Source organism: Montipora foliosa, chromosome 2, assembly GCF_036669935.1.
Source record: "Montipora foliosa isolate CH-2021 chromosome 2, ASM3666993v2, whole genome shotgun sequence".
Lineage (NCBI taxonomy): Eukaryota > Metazoa > Cnidaria > Anthozoa > Scleractinia > Acroporidae > Montipora > Montipora foliosa.
The window spans coordinates 40,934,080-40,944,496 of record NC_090870.1 but is presented as its reverse complement, the minus strand read 5'-3'; positions in this window follow the sequence as shown (position 1 = coordinate 40,944,496).

Genomic DNA, 10,417 nt, shown 5'->3' with positions numbered 1-10,417 from the left:
CTGCAGAGCACTGATCTTACGCCGGTTGCCTTCATGTGAAATGTGCTGCCGTAAATATGATATTCTTATTTGTCGAAGTAGGTTCGAATGTGTTTTAAATATTGAGCACGGAATAAACTAGAGTGCGACTCTTGGAACAACGTCTTCCACTCTTGGGTTTTTTATAATTGTCCAAGAAATTTGTCAGTTAATGGTCTGATGCGAAGCTTCAGTTTTTCGCCTTATTTGGGATGACCATTTAATGCAAATCACGACTTCTCGCAAGATTGTACGAAACACTTTCAACTGAGACAACTAGTTGACAATAGGTGCAGTTACCTGTGCGTAGAAATTACAATTTCGGTTATCGTCCTGACAGTCTTCGTGAGCATGTATCTTGCTGATACATAGCCAGGGCCATAGCAAACCATCGGAATCCTCAAGTCATTTTCAAACTGCAGTTTTATTACGTGGTTTCGTTTCTTTTAAACTAGCGTATGCGAGATTATTTGATGCCTTATGGTGTATAACTACAGAAGCAGAAAGAGATTAGTTTTCTGTTCATTTCACATGTATAAACGTTGTGAACGGAAATGGATAAGAGAAGGAATTTCCGTGATAAATATCTTAGTAAACATTGCAGAAATAAAAAAAATCTGTCGTCGATGTACATTGACTAAGGTTTCCTAGAACTACGCGGTGCCATTGTGTTCAAATTCAAGTCTTGAAGACTCTGCCAAGCGAGAGTCACCCGCGTCCAGCCTCTCCTTCTGTCTTCTTCAGATTTGGGAATGATCGAGAGGAGATTACGGAGATCAAGGCGTATGCCGAAACACTTACTCGAACACATAATACTGAAGAAATCCGAGATATATTTACATCGACCCCCTATGTATCATAAAATACAAGGTCATTAGGAATCAGACAAAACTAGACCACCGAGCAGAAGTAAAGTACTAAACAATTTGATACATTTTGCAAATCAATTAAGATTATTTTTTATCGTTGCCTACAGAACGTCAAACAAGACTCTCCATGGTCTCCATGGTGTCGCCTGAGGGACCAGCCCTGAGGGACATTGGTAATAACCTCGTTCCCAGGGTCTTCTCGGCTTTCAATATGGCGGCGGGTCTTGAGAAGACCCTGGCACACAGTGAACTAAAAAGATCGCTGAATGGTGCTTTTCTTACATGAACTCTGATTGGTTTTATGTCGAAAGAAAGATGGCGGCTAGTGAGGAGAGCCAGAAGAAGAAATTGTAGCTGTTCCGTAAGAAGCAGCTGCAAATTAACAGGCATAACAGTCAAAAATAATTCACCGTTTTTTCACTTTGTACGATGATCTTCATCAGGCCTCGATTCCAATTAAAACTACGTTGGCTTTTCACGACCTCTGGCATAGCGATCGCTCTATAATATATAGAGGATATAATGGTGTTTGAAAGACGCAACGGTAATTAAGTGATTTTATTTCGTACGTACCTTTACGTTTTGGTTCATTTTGGCGTCTCACAATTGTAATTCCTTGACGCGAGTATTGTTACTGTTGTTCAGTGTTTGCACCATGTCAGATTGTTACAAATTATAAAATTGTGCAACAGGGTTCATAGATTATTGATGTGGTTGATTTAGCAGTTGTATGTGGTTCTGTCGACTCGTGTGACAGCTGCAACGAAGGCGGGTCTGTTAAATACAGGTCAAGACTAGAGGTCGCTGCTCCAATAATCAACAACTAAGCCAAAAGTTTCCCCGAGACCTGAAACAACATTTTTGTTGAGTGATTAGCGCTAGCAGACACTTTTGGTGTTGTTTATTTGTCTGCAGCACGGTGACATGTACACTCACCTGTGGAATGTGACCTGTGTTTTATTTCAATAGACCTGCAGCTGCAGTAATCCATATTCTTTCCCATCCCTTCCACACTCTTCAGCTAGTGGTGCACAGAGAGATCTAGCTCGGTCGGTTTTCATCGTTGCCTTTTACTTTCATTAATAAAAAATATTAATCTCCTCACCCCAAACAAAATGCATGTCATCTTGTAATTTTCCAAGGGAGTTATTTAAGATTGTGAAGTCTTAACAATAATTACTATTCTTGAAAATAATTTTAAGGCTTATCCTTATAGTCTTATTGACCTGTCAATTTGCTAACGACTTCAATTTTTGCTTCTTCTGATTTAAAAATATAAATATGTATATTAAACAGTATTCTTTAATTTTGTACACATTACTTTTTTAGCATCACACTCCTGTGAATTTTCTTGTACTCCAATAATTTAAGTTGAATTATTCGTTTTCAAAACATGCTTTGAAAATATTCTCTAGCATTGCTCAAGTTGTGGCATTTTAATTACTGTCTGAAGATGTGGTACATCGAGTGATGTGGGGGAAGATTGCGGACTGGACAGGGGGATTGGGAAATAAAATTGAAGGTGACAAAGCACAGGAAATTTGCAACTTCACCAGCAACAAGAAACTACTTCACAAAAATAAATAGTGTTTTGTTTCTGGAATGGTAAGGGCAGGAGAAAAGATAAAACACTGCAGTGTGGGTCATTTGGTCGGTCATATATATTTCGCTTTGTCTACTGAAACTCTCAACAAAGAAGGACAAAAATGTGGACGCAAACTATCTGAACGGTTAGAAGCCTGTCAAGGAATATTAACCATTAAAGAGAAGAACATAATACTTGTCTACAAACACCTCATTTTCCTTGAAATGCCACAGCATAAAATTTCAAATTCCATTTTCTGTGAATCTTCCATTACTTGTGGTACATGTGAACCTAGGAAGTTACCAGTACTAGCTTTAAAATAATAACTGGTTCCTGGAAAACCCAATTTACTACCGGTACTACAACTCACCAGTGGGAAGATTGTTTACATTACTTATTACCATAAAGAGAGATAGCTTTGGATTTTTCAACAATATATCCCTTTAATATAACCGAAAATCATTCAGATAGTGAAAACTTCATATTTATGACCCATTTCGTTCACTTTCATACTTGTCAGCATTATGATTTGCTATACTTCAGGTTCACATGTTCACAAGTTTGTTTTTACGTCTCATAGATGTTCAGATGTTCAATTACAAACTCTGTTTTGAATGATCACTCTACCCATTGTATAAATAGTTCACCCTGAAGTCTAAATAGATACAATTCGTTTCTGAGTAAATGAAATGAAACAAAAATGTAGTTTAAGGAATGGAGGCAAATAAAACAAACCGTGCCATTGTCACTGCCTCCAAAACAGCAGATTAAAAGCCAGTTTGATAAAACGGCAAAGATCCACCCCTAACTCTGGGCTCATTTGACAAGAACTGCTAAAGATGATGAGATGCTTATGTTTAGGACTTGCACAAATTGTGCCCTTTTTTTAATTAGGCTCAACAGATTTCATGAGCAGCATTCCAAGACATCACATTGTCTTCAATGGTAGGACAAGACGTGGAAAAGATCTTTTCATAGCTTGAAAAGTGCAAGAAGCAGATTGCTAATCCTATGGAATAGCATGTTCAACGATGTACATGTGCTTGATTATGTCAACTTTACCACAAAATATATTTACAAATTATAACAAGTTGTAAGAATCAGAATGTGGGCACTAAACATGCTGTGGTTCCCTGTTGGCAATCAGAAGACAATTAAAATACTGATTTTAGACTGACATGACAATACTTGCAGTCAATCGATGAGATGAGAGATAAAACCACAATACAACAATCTAATGGTTTCAATGTGAAAATGAAGTACCACAGATATATATGTGGTATAATAATACTTCCTTTTAGGAAAATAGCTTTGGGTCAATATATACTGGGGAAAGTCGTTGTCAGAAGGCTCATATACACCGATAAGAAATCAGATAATCATTCAAGTGTATGAAAAATTAATGATAATTAGGTTTAATTGATTGAAAATAAACATGCAATATAAACTATACGTTACGGAAGACAGCGAACACACCTCCGTGACTAAATAGCTAGAACCAGGGCTTTCATTAAACCTTAGCTCACTGGATTTTAAGGGCCGATTTACACGGTACGACTTTGTCGCATGCGACAACGGCTTACGACAAGCCCACGACATGATTTACAATTGTTGTGTACGTCAGAAAAAATGTCGTATCATTTTAAAACATGTTTTAAAACGCTGCCACAATCGTAAGTCGTGTCGTAGGCCTGTCGTGAGCTTGTCGCATGCGACAAAATCGTATCGTGTAAATCGGCCCTAAGGTAATCAAATGTCTGTGATGCTACGGGTTGAAACTGTGTGCAATGGCTGTTTCCAAACTGTTTAAAAATCACAGCCTCGAGAAATAATAGCCGTCTATAAAATTGCATTGGTTTAAAATAACATGAAATGAAAAGAAAAGCAAGATTTCTCTGTCATCTACCGCATTCTCGTTGCTCGTGCATTCATCCATCCGTATTTTTGGTTTCTTAAAGCAAAGTTTACAGCTTTGGGCTCCCCCTTCCTACTCCATTTTGTTTGTTGGCAGTTGTCGTACCCAGATTTCTCTCACCTTATTCTTTGCCGCCATTTTGAAAAAATTTGCACATTTGTCCATCCTTGATCACGTGATCTGCTGTGTGCCAGGGTCTTCTCAAGACCCGCCGCCATATTGAAAGCCGAGAAGACCCTGGGAACGAGGTTGCATTGGTAATTCAGCCTCTCGCACGTTATCTGATGTCTTGCATGCAGTTACATAACTACAGTTAAGTCTACTGCGGACTTTGGTATCGAGTAAGGGGGCTTTGTTTAGGCCGTTAACCAATTTCCGCATTATAGAATTTAAAGGTGCAAAAAAGAGTACAAACGTACGCGTAGCCAAAGCACAACGTTTTCGTTGTAACAGGAGTATAGTCTAAAACCTGGACTGGACTCTAGACTATGGATTTTTTAAACTGTTTTTTTTTTTTTTCAATCGACTGTCTAAAAAAGGGATTTTTCTTTTTTGGATGGTGCAGTTGAAAAACCAGGGGCTTAGTTTTTTTAGGACATAGACATCTTTCCCTCCCTTCTACTCACCTACCCCTCTCGGATCCTCTTCAATACCTCTATCCTACCCCATCCTTCCTTCACACATTTATCCCCCCTTATGCCTACCCCTTCTACATAACACTACTCACGGACATTTCATATTTCTCAAGACCTTTCTGATGAGTTGACGGAGGCTGTATGCTCACCAGAAGTTGAACTTGAACTCCCTACGTCCTCTGCCTACTCCTTAATCCACTTAATCCACCACGCAAGCAATTGTGCAAATTCCTCAGAATAATTTATAAATTAATATTTTCTTATTCACCCCAGGCCACTCACGATCAAGAGTTTGATTTATTCACAAATGCTCAATACAACACCAGAGCCACATATGGCAGAGTCACGCCAACGTAATTGCGTAAATGAAATCGATTTCAAAAGAGATAGACTCAAACAAATGACAACAAGGCTAAACAACAACAAATGACAACAAGGCTAAACACTTCTTGAAAGAAAAAAACAGAGGAGCAACTCCACCTTTCAGGAAACAAGGATCGATCTAAGCCGAAACAATTAACAAAAGGGAACAACAGATGATAACTCGGAGGAAATGGGTTTACAGCAACGGCGAACTCTTCACAGGAAACACACGAAAGTAGTTTCAAAACGGGAAGTGTCTCAAGTCTTGTCCCAAGAACAAAGTCGAATTTCTCACAGAGGACAGCAAATTACGGAAAAGTGGCTTCAACAAATTGATGCAGAAATCAGCCAGGAAGTTGTTAACACATCCATTCCATGCACAACAACCGATGGCAGCTACAACGTTCCTCTCTTTGATACAGATCGACTTGATGATAAAATGTCACCCTTATTCCCCAACATGCTTTTAGGAAAAATAACTGAGATCGAAAACCATTATGCTAGAGTAGTGACGAAGTTTGGAGAAGTCCAATGACTTATTTCTCCTACAACACTAAGCTTGTGCAGTGCTACTAATCTTACTTTCGATTATTTCAAAGAAATTTCCTTTACATTCAGCTTGTAAACAGGCCATTTTTGCACAATGAGTAATTTCCTTTCAAGATTAATTGTCGTTTATTAATATTGTAACAGTACAAATAATAACATTGTTACGTTTAATGGTAATGTAGTTACTTTCCAGTTGTATACTGACTGCTCTATTTAACTGAAAATCTGAGAGACAAATATTTATGAATCCTGTATTATACAAGTCACAGTTATATCATTGATTTTTCGTTATGAAAAGTAGTCCTACTTGTGAAAGACAGAAAGGGTTTAGTTCTGATGAAGGGCTAAAACTCGAAACGTCAGCTTTCAAATCTCTTTACACGGTAGTCAATTTACCTTATCAACTCAGTCGACAAAAACTTTTCTTTTCTAAACAAGGTTTACTTTACGTTTGGAGATTTCACGGGGGCTACCCTGGACGCCAGAGGTTCCACTCTTCGTAACACAGCCCACGCAGAAACTCGGCTAGAATATTTCGAGAGCGCTTCACTTGATACTCGCAAAAAGTTGCACCTCGACAGGGGCACCCGACGGAGATGTTCCGCTGGTGTGTGTCGTCTGGCTGGAGAAAGAAGTATTGGGAAGTTACTGGAAAAAAGATTCAGTTGTCACAGTGCTGTCAAATTGTTTTCAATCTGCTCGCCCCCCCCCCCCCCCCCCTTCCTCTCCTGGGAGAAAAGTATTTTTGTTGTGAGGGCTATTTGCAGTAAATGTACCCCTCGTATCGGCCCTTCTGACAAACGGAATTTCTGGTCTGTTTTTGCTGGGAGTACAGAACACATAAAAATTTTCCAGCAGGTAGAGAAATTGCTCCGAAAAGGCTAATTTTTGGCTTATTTTATGGCCATGATATATTTCGATGAAATTTGAAAAGAATGGCTCGTTGGGTGCCCCTGCCTTGAAAAAAATACCTCTGAAATCCAGGGTACACCTCTTGGTCCCCCACTTCAGGCATTGCTGACTTGAATGCCCCAGAGGAGAGTCCATTTGCGTTCCGGAAAACAATGCTAACGTTTCATTGACCAACTTAAACAGCACGAGAGACATGATTGATCTTCAAACACCATAGTGCAACGGGCTTTGAAAAGAAAAACAGGATCTTATTGTAAGAAAATTGTATCGACATTTAAAAAAAAGGAGTGCTATTTTTTGAAAAAAATAAATTCTAGTGAGGATGAGTCCATAGTCCAGAGTCCAGAGTCCAGTCCATCTTTTAGATGATGCCTGTAACAATATCATACCTAAGTGGGTCATAAATCCTCTATTTGCTCAGCTGTCAAAATAGAAGATTGATTCGCTCAGTTTTCATTCCAATATTTTGCCAGTAACTCACAATCAAATCCACTAAGAGGTCACAGATTATAAAAGAATTGCTTAGACGAGAGTCACATTCTGGTCTGGAAATAAGCCCGGTTTCCATTAGCGCCTTGTCTTAGGTACATCACACGGAGAGAAAATTTCAAAAGAAATTTCAAAGTGCCACCTGTTTGAAAAGTAAATCCAATAGAAATTTTATGACGGGAAACAACAATTCTCGGACAATGCTGCTTATAATAGTCACAATTACTGAAAGGAAACTAACATTGAAAGCTGTCAGAGCTGAAGACTACTTTACTAGTCGCTAACTTATTTTGTTTTTCATCGCTCTCATGGTTGACACCTCCCGTTGCTGACAAATACAGTCGCAAACGCAGGCAACTGCCTGCTTCAAAACCATGAAAATTCTTTCATAAATTCTAACTTATCCCTTTTTTTCGAGATGTTACATATAAATACATGACAAGCATAACAATAGTTTCTTCGATTTTGGACAAAACGCAAATTTCCTACTGGGTTTTGCCGTAAAATCTATGCTTGGTCTTACTTTTCTTTCTTATGTCTATTAAGGCGCCAATAGCTACGCGTAATCAACGCCTTGTTTTCTTTCAATATACCTAAGTTTGCAGTCACTATCTGGCTTCTCGCTTGTAAAGATCCTACAATTAATTCTGGAAATTAGTAAAGGCATTATGCATTGTTTGCCAAGCTGGGGAGCCAAAGTTGATGTCAAATCACTCTGTGTGTTTTTCCTCGTTTGAATTAACAGCGAAAACAACTCAATGTTGTACCCAATTCAAACCCTTCGAGAATAAAACGTTGTCAGTTGTTCCAGGTATTTCCATATGAATGCTACATTATCATGCAAATACAATACACAAAGAATCTTAATCCCGGGAGATTTGAATTGGGTACAACATTGAGTTGTCCGATCTCAGGCCATAGCACACGTTGCATAACTATTTGTAACTTTTACACGGAATTTGCTCTTCTGTAATTGAAAAAAGATCCCTAGCCACGCCTGTATTTCAATTTCCCCAATGTGGAACCTTAAAGGTGCACTTTCTTACACTCTCAGGAGTAAAAACTTTAGCGCTGCCAAAACAGTCATTTTTATCGAAGCAATATAATATTACAATTGTTTAATCAGCTTTTTTGATAGAAGATTCGTTCACATGATTTTTAGTCTAATTGATCGTGTCTGTAACTCACAAGTAAAGTTACAGAAACACCACAACCAATTAAAAGAATTGCAAATGAAGAAGAGAGTCAACTTTTGATCAGCGAATAGGGCTGGTTGTCTCCAAAAGACGTTGAAGATTCTATGTAGCACATGAATGGAAATCATGCAAAGTGATATTCAGCCCCTCTGAGGTTACATTTCCACCTGCTTTAAAAGTAAATCGAATTGAAAGTTCATGACGAAAAACAAAAATTCTGAATGACATTTCATGACAATGTTCGTCACTCCTGTTTTCACAATGGCCCATAGGTTACCAGCGCTAGCATTGAGAGCTGAGTGGGCTATAGCCTATTTTGCCAGTATAAGCTCACTTCCACGACTCAAGATTGACGCTTCTGGTGTTCAAAACGTCTTAACTGACGAGTCAGTGATATGTGTAGCACCTAACGTTTCATATTATTCAGCGCCGAGACCCAAAATGCATCTGAAATTTATATTTCTTTCGGTGGCTATATTTATTGGCGAGTGTTTCTGTGCGGTCAAAGTTGAGTTGTCCGGTAAGTTTTTACAATCGTATCGATTTTGATTCATGATCTCTTAAGGTTCCCTTCAACCTTATCGTCTGTTTGAGCTTGCATCGCCGGGAGGATCGAAAAAGCGGCAATGAAGTGTGGTTTTGTTGTATAAATGTTTATTTCAATTGATTTTGGCCTTGTGTGGTCTATATTTTATAGCTACTGTAGCCATCTTTTTTGACTAATTGAAGTTATCGTTCACTAAGAACTTGAAATGGGTTTTTGGCCAGGTATTTTTTCTATTCGGGTGGTTGGGGGCGCGTGGTGTGGATACCGAAGCTTTCCTTCGCAGCATATAGCTTATTACAACAGGCCAGCTAGCTCCTCCAGTGACACTGAAAAATAATCTTTCAGAGCCTTCGTTATCATTGATTACCAAAGATAAGAAAGGGAACGCAAAGGTGATTTGCTGTTTACTCTTACTTACTACATTGATGATTTGGCAGTTCTGTATGGTATGGTAAGGAGACAGAGAACCTCCAGTATCCAGCGGAATAAAATTTTTGATCAAGCGTCACTGACAAGCGGATGAACTATACTAAAAGACTGGATATTTCATAAAATGTTCAATTCGTAATACTAAACTAGCGAAGCTAAAAGCGATGTGACACGGAAAGAAGTTGTACGAATGACAGTGCCAACGTTTTCTTATGTCGATAAGCAAATGAGAACCGGAATTGTTGCCTCGCCTACTGATCAGCGTATTTCAGATTAACTCAGATAAGGATGTTAGGTAATGTTAAAAGAAAAATCGAGGATATGGTTAATGAGCCAGCTATTGGGATTTTATCGAGGATGACTCCGGGATATTCGCAAAAAATCCGAATTCGTTTCGGAATGTTATAAGTTTGACGACCCCGGATCGTGCACAGACTACCAACGAAACAGCTGCCCAAAATGTAAACACATCACGCATGTGCAAAACCATTTTACTCGGTCAATTGGCAGCCCAACCTCGTTCTCGGCGTTCACCGCCGAGAGCAGGACGGGACAGCTGTCCATGGCTGCTAATTGACCGGGTGAAATGGTTGTGCGCATTAGTGACGTGTTGACCACAACGGTCTTAATATCCGCGATGAAGCGTATTAGATTTCAGTTTATTATTTACAGCCACTTCTGTTATTTTTCCGTTACTCTTAGTATTTAATTCAAATTTGTTGTAACTGCCATGTTTTTATCACATTTTTTCATTATTACGTCAACACCCATTTACTATATATATGTAAATAGAAGCAATCCAATGTAAACTCTCATTGTACCTGAAGAAGGCTGGTTTGGCCGGCCGAAATATAGAACACCGCTAAAATAAGATCTACATTGTATCGGCTCTTGCTTAAAATATTTAGCT